The 11,790-nt window shown below is 43.6% G+C and overlaps 1 long non-coding RNA gene across 3 annotated transcripts; it reads left to right on the top strand.

Moving 5' to 3' along the window:
* Positions 1 to 3,834: 3,834 nt before the first annotated feature.
* LOC147999456 (uncharacterized) lies at positions 3,835 to 10,304 on the top strand. 3 transcript variants are annotated; one of them, XR_015644147.1, is made up of 4 exons: positions 4,020 to 4,045; positions 4,296 to 4,536; positions 5,461 to 5,626; positions 9,465 to 10,304. It is a non-coding gene; the product is annotated as an uncharacterized LOC147999456 (long non-coding RNA). The 3 variants fall into 3 exon arrangements; XR_015644146.1 differs by lacking the exon at positions 9,465 to 10,304 and having other exon boundaries at positions 3,835 to 4,045; positions 5,461 to 6,704; XR_015644145.1 differs by lacking the exon at positions 4,020 to 4,045 and having other exon boundaries at positions 4,111 to 4,536.
* The last annotated feature ends 1,486 nt before the right edge of the window (positions 10,305 to 11,790 follow it).

The following is an 11,790-nucleotide window of genomic DNA, read 5'->3' as shown; positions in this document are numbered from 1 at the left end:
AGTCTACACTCTTGTCCACGCATCTTTACTTGCAAATGTTCATTACGATGAGTCATTGGTCTGACCCACAGAGGTCATCTGGACCCTACATTCCCTACCAACACCACCATCTGGGAGCACAGGTAGGTGTTCAGGTACATGAGCCTTGGAGTCCATTTCCTATAAGTCATAACAAATTGTCTATTAGATGATTTATTATTATTATTATTATTATTATTATTATTATTATTATTACTGACTTCAATGTCTTCTAAAGACATATGTATAAAGAGATCCTCCAGCACAGGGGCTTGACTCACATGACACCACCAAGCTAGGTCATATTATATCAACTTCATATATCTTGAAGTCATCCACCTTGCTTAGATCTTTCATTAGCTTAAGTGCCTTGCTCACCACAATGATACTAGACACTTGACTCAGTGTGTTTGCTGGGCCCCTGAAGTTCTTCACAGTCTGATTTCCAGTTTCCTGGATCTAAAGGAACAAAGGGTGACTGAGGTAGGATGGGAAGTGTTCGTCTGGCCCAGCACCTTTCTGTGCTTCCTAATCTGTTAAATGACACTTGGTAAAAACAACTCTAAAATGCCCGAGACTTTCGACAAGATCCACTTCTCAAAGCTGAGAAGCTTTTCAAAACCATGATGATTGCAATCTACCCAGAGAGCACTAAACTCTCAACCGGGTGATTCATATGCGCGCGCGCGCGCGCACGCACGCATGCATGCACGCACGAACGCACACCTTCTTGGAAAGCCTTTAGCTATGGCTGAGAGCAAGAGTCAATGGCATTGAAGGGTTAAAATTTCTAAAAGTTAGTCATGAACAAAGTCCAGACATGCCTGAGAGAATTTGAGATAGGGCTCACTGGCCCGACTATCAACTCCCAAGGACACTGGCCATCTGGAGCCACCCCCTCCCCTTCCTTCACTCCCTGAGGATGGGTCATCCCCCCGCTGCAGTGAGATGAGTTGCCCTGCCCACATTGCTGAGATGCTAGATTACACGTATGCTTTGTTGATGTAACTCCGTGCCAAAAGTAACTGTGCACCCTTTGTATTAGCCAATTATGTGTATTCACACGAAACCCCTGGTTTTCCCTATATAAGCTCCTGCCTAGAGAGGCTCGGGGCTTGACTCAATCTCCTGTGTGAGATACGTGTCAGCCCGAGATCTCGTAAATAAAACTGCCTCTTGTTGATTACATCAAGACCGGCTTCTCGTGTTTCCTGGGGGTACTTCAACCCGTGACTGGAGCGAGAGTCTCCCCAAATCTGGGGGTCTTTCAGCATCTGGTGGTATCTAGACTCCAAGACGTTGGTAAGTATCCCTCTGAACCCAGGGAAGCTGATTTACACAGACCCAAATGCCAATAGTTCCCTGGTTAAGAAAAGCCGTCCCAAGCTCCATTAGATATGACTCCAGCCTAGGCGCTGCATTTTAAACGATCTGCCCCGGGTGATTTTAACACGCTGCCAAGCTTGAGAATCCGTGGCTTACACCCGTTTGCTAGAAAATTCTAGTATGTAGCTAATTTCCACCTGCTGCCACTGAGTTTTGAACTGGGGAGCTTTCCATTATGGGTTGGGTCAGGAGTTGAGGGTGTTTGAAAAGAGACTGGTTTGTTGCTCTTTGTGATCGAGCCAAGGTGTCCCACAAGCCTGATATCTGCTCCAATAAAAGCTCTGTGGCTTATCACTCACCTTGGGAGTTGGCCTTCCTTGCACAATTTAGGAGGGTCATTAACCACAATCAAACAAAGCCATCCCTGGGAACCTTGAAACCATGGGAAGTGAGAGCAGCCAGGTACAGATGGCTCCCTTTTTCGTGTTATCTTCCATTTCAGAAAGGGTCTAAAATAAGTGAACCCACAGAAATTAAGGAGGGAGGGTGCAGAGAGGTGGTTCAGTGCTTAAGAGCATGAACTGCTCTCGTTAAGTACTTAAGGTTAGTTCCCAATCCCTCAAGGGTGCTCAAAACTGCCTGTAACTCCAGCTCCGGGAGATCTAACCCCTCTTCTGGTCTCTGGGCAGCACCTGAGCTCATGCGTGTGGACACCCATACAGATACACAAACGTATAATAATTTAAAATAGGTCTTTAGAGGTAGGAATCAGTCTAGTGTTTCCCAGAGAGGTCACATGGAAAAGAGAAAACGAAGGGAGAATATTTAATGGGTAGAGTGTCGTGTTGGGGTGATAACAAAAAGCATCTTGGAAATAAAAAGATGGTTGAACAGCATGATGACTATATGAAATACTACTGGGCGCTATTCTTTGAAATAGTGGATCATTTAATAGTATATAAAAAGATCCATGAAAGAAAGGTTTTATTATTTTAGTTAGTATTTAACATTACTAACATAAAAATAGTTATAAAGATGTACATTGAAATAAAACTGTTATATCTGTCTCCTAAATATACTCAATCTTAACTCAGTTCCTTATAAGTGATCAAATAGTCTTAAAACATATGGCCAGAGAGATAACTCACTGGATAAAGGTATGCATCACCAAGCCTGACGACTTGACTCTCCATCAATTTTGGTAGAAATCGATAATTAGCAACCCGTAAAATGTTCCGTTACCTATTTTACTAGAGTTATTTGCTCCCTTAATTCCTAGAAATTAGTATACTCCCAGCCAGGTGTGCTGAAACATGTGATCCCTCAGTGCAGTGATCCCTCAGCACTTGGTGGGTAGAGGCAAGAAGACTGAGAGAACAGAGCTAGCCTGGGTTACATAACAGAGCTAGCCTGGGTTACATGGCAAGACCCTGTTGGTTGGGATTTTACAGATAAAGTTCACACTTCAGCAAAAGCTTTAGAGACATAAGAGGGAGTCGTATTTAGAGAGAGGCACATCTATGATTACATAAACGTCATTTTTCTTTGTTCCTTTTCCACCCCAAGACAGGGATTCTCTGTGAAGCCCTGGCTGTCCTGGAACTCATTCTGTACACCAGGCTGGTCAAAGAGATCTACCTGCTTCTGCCTCCTGAGTGCTGGGATTAAAGGTGTGCACCACGACCAGACTGGTCACTTTGTCATTCCTGCAGAGAGTAAACAAACTCAATATTGAAATAACAATAGTAGTGTCTTTTCCTGGCTGTTCTGTTTTTCTCTCCAATATCCTGTCACAGACTCAGGTGGCTGGCCTGACTCAGGACACAGATTTTGGAGGAAACTTTTAAACAAACAAGATTTGGCCTGGGGCAGCCAAATTCCGAGTCCAGATCCAGCCTTCTCAGTAGAGTAGAACAGTGTGAAACAATTTTTCAAAATTAGCCATACCCAAAAGGCACTTGAAACTCTGTAAGACTGAGCCCAGGGATCTACATATCTGATAAGTTATTCTCTGATGGTGAGATGAGCCAATTCAAGACAAATTAAAATATATAAAGGCAAGTTTATTGGGAACCCTCTCTTGGGAGGGGTCTGCCGGTTCCAAGGAAGGAGGCCAGGGAAGTTGCTATGGGAAGGGAGACTGAGGGGAGGAGGAAGGGAAGGAGAGAATGATCACATGCATGCAGGAAGAGAGAACAGAAAGTCTGCATCAGATAGGGAAGAGATTCTGGGGGAGGGGAAGTCCAGTCCCTGGGCTGGAAAGTTTAGCATAGAGGATGGGGTCTTCCAGCCATGCCCTGTAAGAGGTATGGACCAAAGAAGGAGGCTGGAGAATCTGGAGGCAAGGTCCACTTTGGTAACTTAGCCACTTATCCCAGGTCTGAAACCCAACATCCCAGCCTTTTGTTGATAATGATGAATAAGGGGAAGGGGTGTGTGACACAATCATCTATGACTACTTCCTGCTGACATTGGGGCATCATTTTCGAGGGTCCCAAAGCTGGAATACTGGCCAGGTCCGGGAAGAGCAGGCTGCTGTCCAAGCCCTGCGCAACCACCGCGGGGCTAGGGACATGAAGGCTCAGTTAAAGCAGTTTATGAAGCTTGACCGGAGCACCTGTGGGGAGCCACCTCAGAGCTGTCCTGGATGCAGGAAAGACCTAGACTTGGCAGATATTTATCTTAGGGGCAAAAGATAAAGGTAAGTGAAGCGGAGATTTCCGGTTTCATTTGGAGACTCAGTAGTGTCCTGTGACACTTTTTCAGAAAACTGTCTTTTCTAAGAGGATGTTTTGCTGACAACAGACACATGGCCTTTCCTGGAAGCTGCCTGGTGAAAGGGCATGTGATGTTTGGCTGGAGCGGACCCTTGAGAGGACAAGCGATGTTTGGAAAGGGTATAAGTATAACCCAACACTCTAGTCTTGGTTCGCTTTGCTTTGCTCTGGTAGCCCTTGCAGATGGTTCTGTGGCACTGGTTCGCCTCGCCCCGATCCATCGCTTGTCGTGACTTCATAGAGAGAAACGCACCAAAGCACCTCTCGTGATACTCCTGCTGCTTGTGGATCGAACTGCTGCTCCTGATGCGTGAACGGAGTTTTGCGAGTGGATCAAGATGCCGCTGCTGATTCATGGGAACTGAACTGCTGATATCCTGACAACAAAGATTGGAATCTCCCCAAAGAACTGTTTGTAAGCAGGTCCACACCCCCTTTGCCATATTAACCTTTCCTTTCCACTGCCTCTGGTAGGTGATGGGGTAGAAGGGAGGTTAAAGTGTTTAAGAACCCTTATTAAAGTATGATTTGAAAAATACAAGCCTACAGTTAAGGAGTTTAAGGAGAAAAATATTTCTTGGGTGTACATTTGAAGCTTTTAGGCCCCTGGTCTAAAAGGGGTGGGGGTGAGGGGCAGGACCAGAGAAAGGGGAATAAATCTCACCCTCAGGAATAGACAGGTGGGAAAACAGGCTATTAACTGACAGGGCTTACCTGGGTCTGTTTAACCTGTGAGAGGTAGGTTCAGGCGGATTCTCTGAAGCTTACACCAAAAGAGATAAATTTTAGCTATGTCAGTATAACCACTGTTTAATGTTAAAGCTCTATACTTTGAAACCATAATCAATCCAACAATAGTACAGCGAGGGGAAGAAATCTGAGGCATTTTTCATTCCTTTTATATAACGTCAATCATTTTCCTATAACCATTGAAGTGTTTACATCCTCCAACCTCCATAACTTACGTCTACCAACCTTAAAACCCTTTCTGAGCCCCTCACTCATCACTTTCCTAGATCTGCAAACATTTTCTTAGACACTTCCGTATCCTCATACCTTACATAAAGCTTAAACTTTACACCTTTTCCTATCCAGTATTCACCATGAGACACAGGTGGTTGATTACTGGGAGCAGTCATTGTAAACTGAGTTCCTTAGGTAAAGGAATAGTAAAAAAGTTACTTCTTTGTCTTGTCTAGTCTTCAAATCCTGAGAAGGATAAATTTTACATGAGTAAGCAGGAAGTATAACAAAATACCCTATGTATCATTAAAATGACAGAGACTAGCCCAAAATACACTACCTAGATCCTTATCCCAGGTTCCTCTGCTCTCCATAGGACCACGGGCAGGGTCAGTCTGGCCATCAGGCCCAGAAGAGGAGAGGCTTTTCCTGTGAAGGAGGAACATGGGAGAGATCAACGTCACCTTGTCTTAAGCAACGTGGGACAACTAATTCTCTTGGTGTCCTGTTTGTGCATAGTTCAGGCCGGTCCCTAGCAGCAGGTGAGTCAGCGGGGCAGTCCTGCCCAGTGGTTAGCATGCCACAGTCCAGGTAGAGTCCTTTGTTGTATTGGAGACCTTATCTTTTTGGAGTCCTTACGGGGGGCTCACACCATGAAGACCTGAGTGTATTTCCCCAGATTCCACATAAGAGCCAGGCATGGCAGCTCAGACCTGTAACCCAGAGTTTGAAGGAATGTGTAGATTTACACAGGCAGGCTGGCCAGACAGTCTAGCCAAAAGAGCAGGCTCCAAGTTCAGTGAGAGACCTTGTCACAAAGTAGAAATGGAGAGAAGCGGAGGAACATGCCTAATGTAAGCTCAGGTCTCCACACATGTGCACAGACACACACTCACATACACACACTCACAAGTCCACATGCACGCACACATACATGCATATGCCCACATGTATGCACACATGAAGACACACACAGAGATGCATGTGCATGTGCACTCATACACACACATATGTGAGTGCACATGCACACTCATATACACATATATGCACACACATACACATATACACACATGCACATATGTGCATGTGCATGCACAGACACACTCACCCACACACAGGGAAACACATGTGCATATGCCCACACACATGCACACAGACACACACACTCATGTGTGCACACACACACAAATCTTAAGAGATTTATCTCATTCCATTCATGGAAAATATCAAAATACCTAATTGGTGATTCTGATTCTCATTGTCAATTAAGGAAAGTTAATTTTATATGCACAGAAGAAATAGATATTTTAATAGGCATTTCTGAAGACTTCACTAAAAATTAAGAAAATGTACTAACAGATCTTATAAGTTGCATTGTTGAAACAGGCAGTATTCAAACAGTGCAGCTCATAAATAGCTTATTTTATTTGGAATAATTTATAAAATAATTATTTACCATCATTCAATCATGCTACTCTCAAGAACTGTATAGCTAAGACTGTAAGTTATTTACAAAGCAAGAAATGGAACAGAAGCTGTTATCCATTTGCTCCACATGTGTCTGAATAGAGATCTTTTTTCTTTCTTTTTTTCCCATCTTTATTAAATTGGGTATTTCTTATTTACATTTCAAATGTTATTCCCTTTCCTGGTTTCCATGCCAATATCCCCCTAACCCCTTCCCTTCCCATTCAATAAGGGTGTTCCCCTCCCAATCCTACCCCCATTTCCACCCTCCCCACAAGAATCTCGTTCACTGGGGATCCAACCTTGGCAGGACCAAGGGCTTCCCCTTCCGCTGGTGCTCTTACTAGGCCATTCATTGCTACCTATGCAGTTGGAGCCCAGGGTCAGTCTATGTATAGTCTTTGGGTAGTGGCTTAGTCCCTGGAAGCTATGGTTGGTTGGCATTGTTGTTCGTATGGGGTCTCGAGCCCCTTCAAGCTCTTCCAGTCCTTTCTCTGATTCCTTCAACAGGGGTCCTGTTCTCAGTTCAGTGGTTTGCTGCTGGCATTCACCTATGTATTTGCCATATTCTGGCTGTGTCTCTCAGGAGAGATCTACATTCGGTTCCTGTCAGCCTGCACTTCTTTGTTTCATCCATCTTATCTAGTTTGGTGGCTGTTTATATATATATATATATATATATATATATATATATATATATATATATATATATATATATATATATATATATATGGGTCACATGTGGGGCAGGCTCTGAATGGGCGTTCCTTCAGCCTCTGTTCTAGACTTTGCCTCCCTATCCCCTCCCAAGGGTTTTATAGTTCCCTTTTTAAAGAAGGAGTGAAGCTTTCGCATTTTGGTCATCCTTCTTGAGTTTCATGTGTTCTGTGCATCTAGGGTAAATCGAGCATTTGGGCTAATATCCATTTATCAATGAGTGCATATCATGTGTGTTTTTCTGTGATTGGGTTGCCTCACTCAGGATGATATTTTCCAGTTCCATCCATTTGCCTATGAATTTCATTAAGTCATTGTTTCTGATAGCTGAGTAGTATTCCATTGTGTAGATGTACCACATTTTCTGTATAAAATCACACCCTTGCTAGACAAGGTTGAGCCTGAACTTTTCCTGTGCAGGAAAACATAGATGCTATGCTTATTGGTTTAGCCTGTGCATCATTGAACATTTTACAAGAGAAGATAAGGTGATGATTGACTGCTATTGGAGGAAACACTGCAAGATAAGACTTGGAAAACAATAATAAAAACAAAAACAAACAAACAGCACCGCCCACCATGTTAATGATTATATTGTTTCAAGAGGCTGAGGCAGGAGTTGAGGGTCAGCCTGTGCTACATAGGGAGTTCCAGGATAGCCTGGGCTACATAAGATCCTATCTTTATAATTTTTTGTTTGTTTGTCTGTTTTCTGAGACAGGGTTTCCCCATGTAACAGCCCTGAGTGTCCCGAGTGCTGGGATTAAAAGTGTGCACCACCACCCCTGACTTAAAATAAAATTAAAAAGAAAAAAGGCTTTTCCTCATCTTCCTGCTTCTTTTTCAGGTTACTTTTATCTCCCAAAGATTTGGTATGTGAGGAGAATGTTCTGAATAGAATGGTTTGTCCCAAACATGTAGAGAAAAAGACTTGTTATGTGTGGGTTTGGTCTTTTTTTTTTTTTAGATTTGATGCCAGCTTTGCTTTTGGGGTGGGCTGTTGTGGAGGGGGGGACCTCTTGCTAGCAGCAAAGATTTCTGACACAGAACACTATACCTGGGAGAGAATGACATCTGTGAAAGTATGCTACCTCACAGTATCCAATTCCAAATACCCTCGTGCTGGCCACCTCTCCCCAAAAGAGTTGTGCACGTGCGTGCAATGGAAGATGTGTCATACAGTTTTATCCCTCCCTCTTTGACAAATTATTAAAGGAGCCATTTTTGAATTGCCTGGTGTAAAGTGCCCCTTTGTTTTGGCATTTAAGTTCTTGGCCATTCAAGAGGACGGAGTGTACATTCTTCCTGTACAGCGAGAGAAAGGCAGGTGACTGGGCCTTGGGAAAGCAAGGGCACACACTCAGAAGATGGCATCAGCGAGTGAGGATCTAAACATCCATTCCCTCAGTGAGAACTGTCTGAACTAGGCCAGTGAGGTGGCTCAGTGGATAAAGGTCATGCCAAGTTCTCTCCTTAGGACCCCCCTAATGGAAGGTGAGAACCAGCTCCTGCAAGTCGTCCTCTGACCTCCACACCCGTGCCACGCATACTTACACATGTACACACATAACAAGAAGAAAGAAAATTGATAACGGTAATATTGGTAAACAAACAAACAAGACAATCTTTAAACTGCCCTGCTGTCCTGGCTTAGTACTGACCTGTAATCTTGAAGGTTTTATCTCAGAGTGGGGAAATGAGGGGGCAGCTGGCTCAACTACTGAATTACTTCCCAACACCAAGAACATTCTTTAGTGTTCCGTTGATCTAGAATATAGAGCCAATCCCTGATGTCTTTACTTGGTATCCAGAGCAATCAACCTGAGGAAAACAGTTAATCACTTACATCCTGAATACATTTTTTTTTCAAAATGTGCCGGTGTGTAGATCTTGTATATCCCTACCAAATGTATCTGTGTGATAGATTTGGGGCATGAAAACCAAAGGCAAGACTTTGTCACTTAACAAAGTCACCCGGCAAACAAGGGGCCTGGTTGGGAATAGCAACTTCATTTACACCCAAGCCCCCACTCCCCCACCCACACACCCCGACGCCCACCAAATAACAAGAAGTATGAAAACACCAGCACGGATAACATACCTAGTGTGTCTGAGTTTACAGTAACACCTATTTTTATATTATTTCCATCTTTAGATTCCTTTTCTTTTTACATTTTTTCTACATTCTCTTCTTAGTTGTCATCGGAAGAATCTTTCTTTAGAGAAAAACATGTCACTCTAAGTGAGCACAAAATCTCTCCAGCCAGCCCTTCTTCAACAAACAGAGCTGGTCCAACTGGAGAGCTATGTACAGAAAAGGGAAACTAGACCGCCATAGCTCACCCCAAACAAAACTCAGTTCCCAGTGGATCAAGGACCTCACTGTGAGAACCGACTGATCGACCACTCTGAATCTGCTAGAGAACTTAAAAGAATTTGGTCCAGTTTACAGGCACAAGAACAGATTTTCAAAGGTAGATTCCAGGCATAAAGACCAACAACTGGCAAGAGAGGACCCCGTGAAATTAAAGAGGGAAAACTTCTGTATGGCCAAACACCATCATTCTAGTGAAGGGGCAACCTGGAAAAAAAATAGAAAAACAAGACGTGATCAGATAAACATCTCACAGAGGGGAGGCATCCAGAACAAAGCCCTGGAAACACCAAGCAAGAAAGCAAACAGCCAGACTGAAAACTGAGATGTGGAACTAAACAGCGTCGTCCTGGAAAGAAATGCAGGTGTCTGGTGAACACTTTCATTGTTTTAACTCGCCAGACCATGACTCAAGTTTCTGAACTCTGCCTTCTGCACTATGCTCATTTCTCAATGCCTAGTGGGCTGAGGAATGCTTTCTTCTTCTCTACCCATTCCACAGGGTGGACTTAGCCTGAGGGAAGAGTAGCCAACCAGCCAGGAAGTACTCAGAAACCATCATATCAAGAAAGACTAGTGAGGTGGCGGGAGGTTTTTTTTCTTTTTTTTTTTCTTTCTTTCTTTTTTTTTTTTTTTGTCTTATTTGAAACAAAGTTTAATTTTACCTAATTGTCTTTCTTTCTCTATTTTTTGTTGTTTTTGTTTATTTTTTGAGGCAGTTTCTCTCTGTAGCACTGACTGGATTTTGCTTTGTAGATTTAAGAGATCCACCTGCCTCTGCCTCTCAAGTGTTGGAAACAATGGATGAGCCAACTCAGCGGGCTTTTATCTAATTTCCCATTAGTAAGTCTGAAGCTGTTACCTAGTGGGAAGCGTGGGCTTTCCCTTTCTCTCCACCCTCCCCAGTTCCTTTCCCTGGCGATGCTCAAACGTCAATGAACCCAATGCACGAAACCCCTTACAATCCCGAGTATGCTGGGGGTGATATATAATGTGAACCAACTCAATGCCATCGCCATAGCTGCCATCACCATAGCAATCCCTTCTCCAGAAAGCATTCAACATCTGTCCAACACTTTTGTTAAATTTAGAATTAAAAATAGAGAGAAGCTCTCCCAAAGTCTGAGGGAAAACAAAGCAACCAAAAACCAATCAAACAAACAAACAAAAAATCCAGTCACATCAGAAAAGCATGAGAGAGAACAAGGGGCAGCTGAATGAAATGAGTCCTAGGAACTGAATCACGACTGAGAGTTATGTATGTGCCTGAAACAGGAATAGAACTTTCCAGAAGTTCATGGAGCAGTTAAGCCGAGGACAACTCCAGGCAACCAAGATCAGGCATGGAGGCAAGTTCTATGGACGCCTTTCGTGTCTGAGCTGATTTTTAGTGGATATATGATCTTCAGCCCCTCTCTCAGACTTCAAAAAGTTAGCATCTGACCAGGACTGCCTGAAGAGTTACATTATAGAGTGGACCTAAATGTCACTAAGACCCAGGGCTGGAAAGATGGGGCAGGCTTTAGAGTACCTACTGGTCTTACAGAGGACCAGGGCTGGGTTTCCAGCACCCACTGGGTGGCTTGCAATTATCTTTAGCTTCCATTCCAGAGGATCCATCACCCACTTCTGGACTCTGTGGGCACCGGGTGTGCATACAGTGCATATACCTCCATGAAGACAAATAAATCATCGACATAAAATAAAAACAAGTCAGCCTCTTAAAATATCACCTAAGACATCTGTTTTCTGGCGCTGGGAGATACTGAGACCCTAAAGAGCCTGCGTGCAATGTGCCTGCTTCCACCTGACAGCATTTCCCATAATCAGGATTAAAACTGACCACTAAAATCACGTATCTGTCGATTTAATCAAAAGCAACAGTAATAAGCCCATTCCGCGTCAGCAAGAGCGACACTTATAAAAATACTTGCAAGACGGAAAAAAGAAAGGTGAAACTGCTGGCATTGTTTTACCTTCTTGAAAATTTGCTTCATGACTGGCTCCATAGAAGAGAGCTACAATCCTTTTCCTATCTTCAAGCTACTCCAAGATCATACTACACACCTGGACACACACACACACACACACACACACACACACACACACACACACTCACTCACTCACCACACTCAAGAGAGGGGAAAA

Source organism: Rattus norvegicus, chromosome 19, assembly GCF_021556685.1.
Source record: "Rattus norvegicus strain SHRSP/BbbUtx chromosome 19, alternate assembly SHRSP_T2T, whole genome shotgun sequence".
Lineage (NCBI taxonomy): Eukaryota > Metazoa > Chordata > Mammalia > Rodentia > Muridae > Rattus > Rattus norvegicus.
The sequence above is the reverse complement of the archived record's forward strand: the minus strand, read 5'-3'. Positions and strand labels throughout refer to the sequence as shown.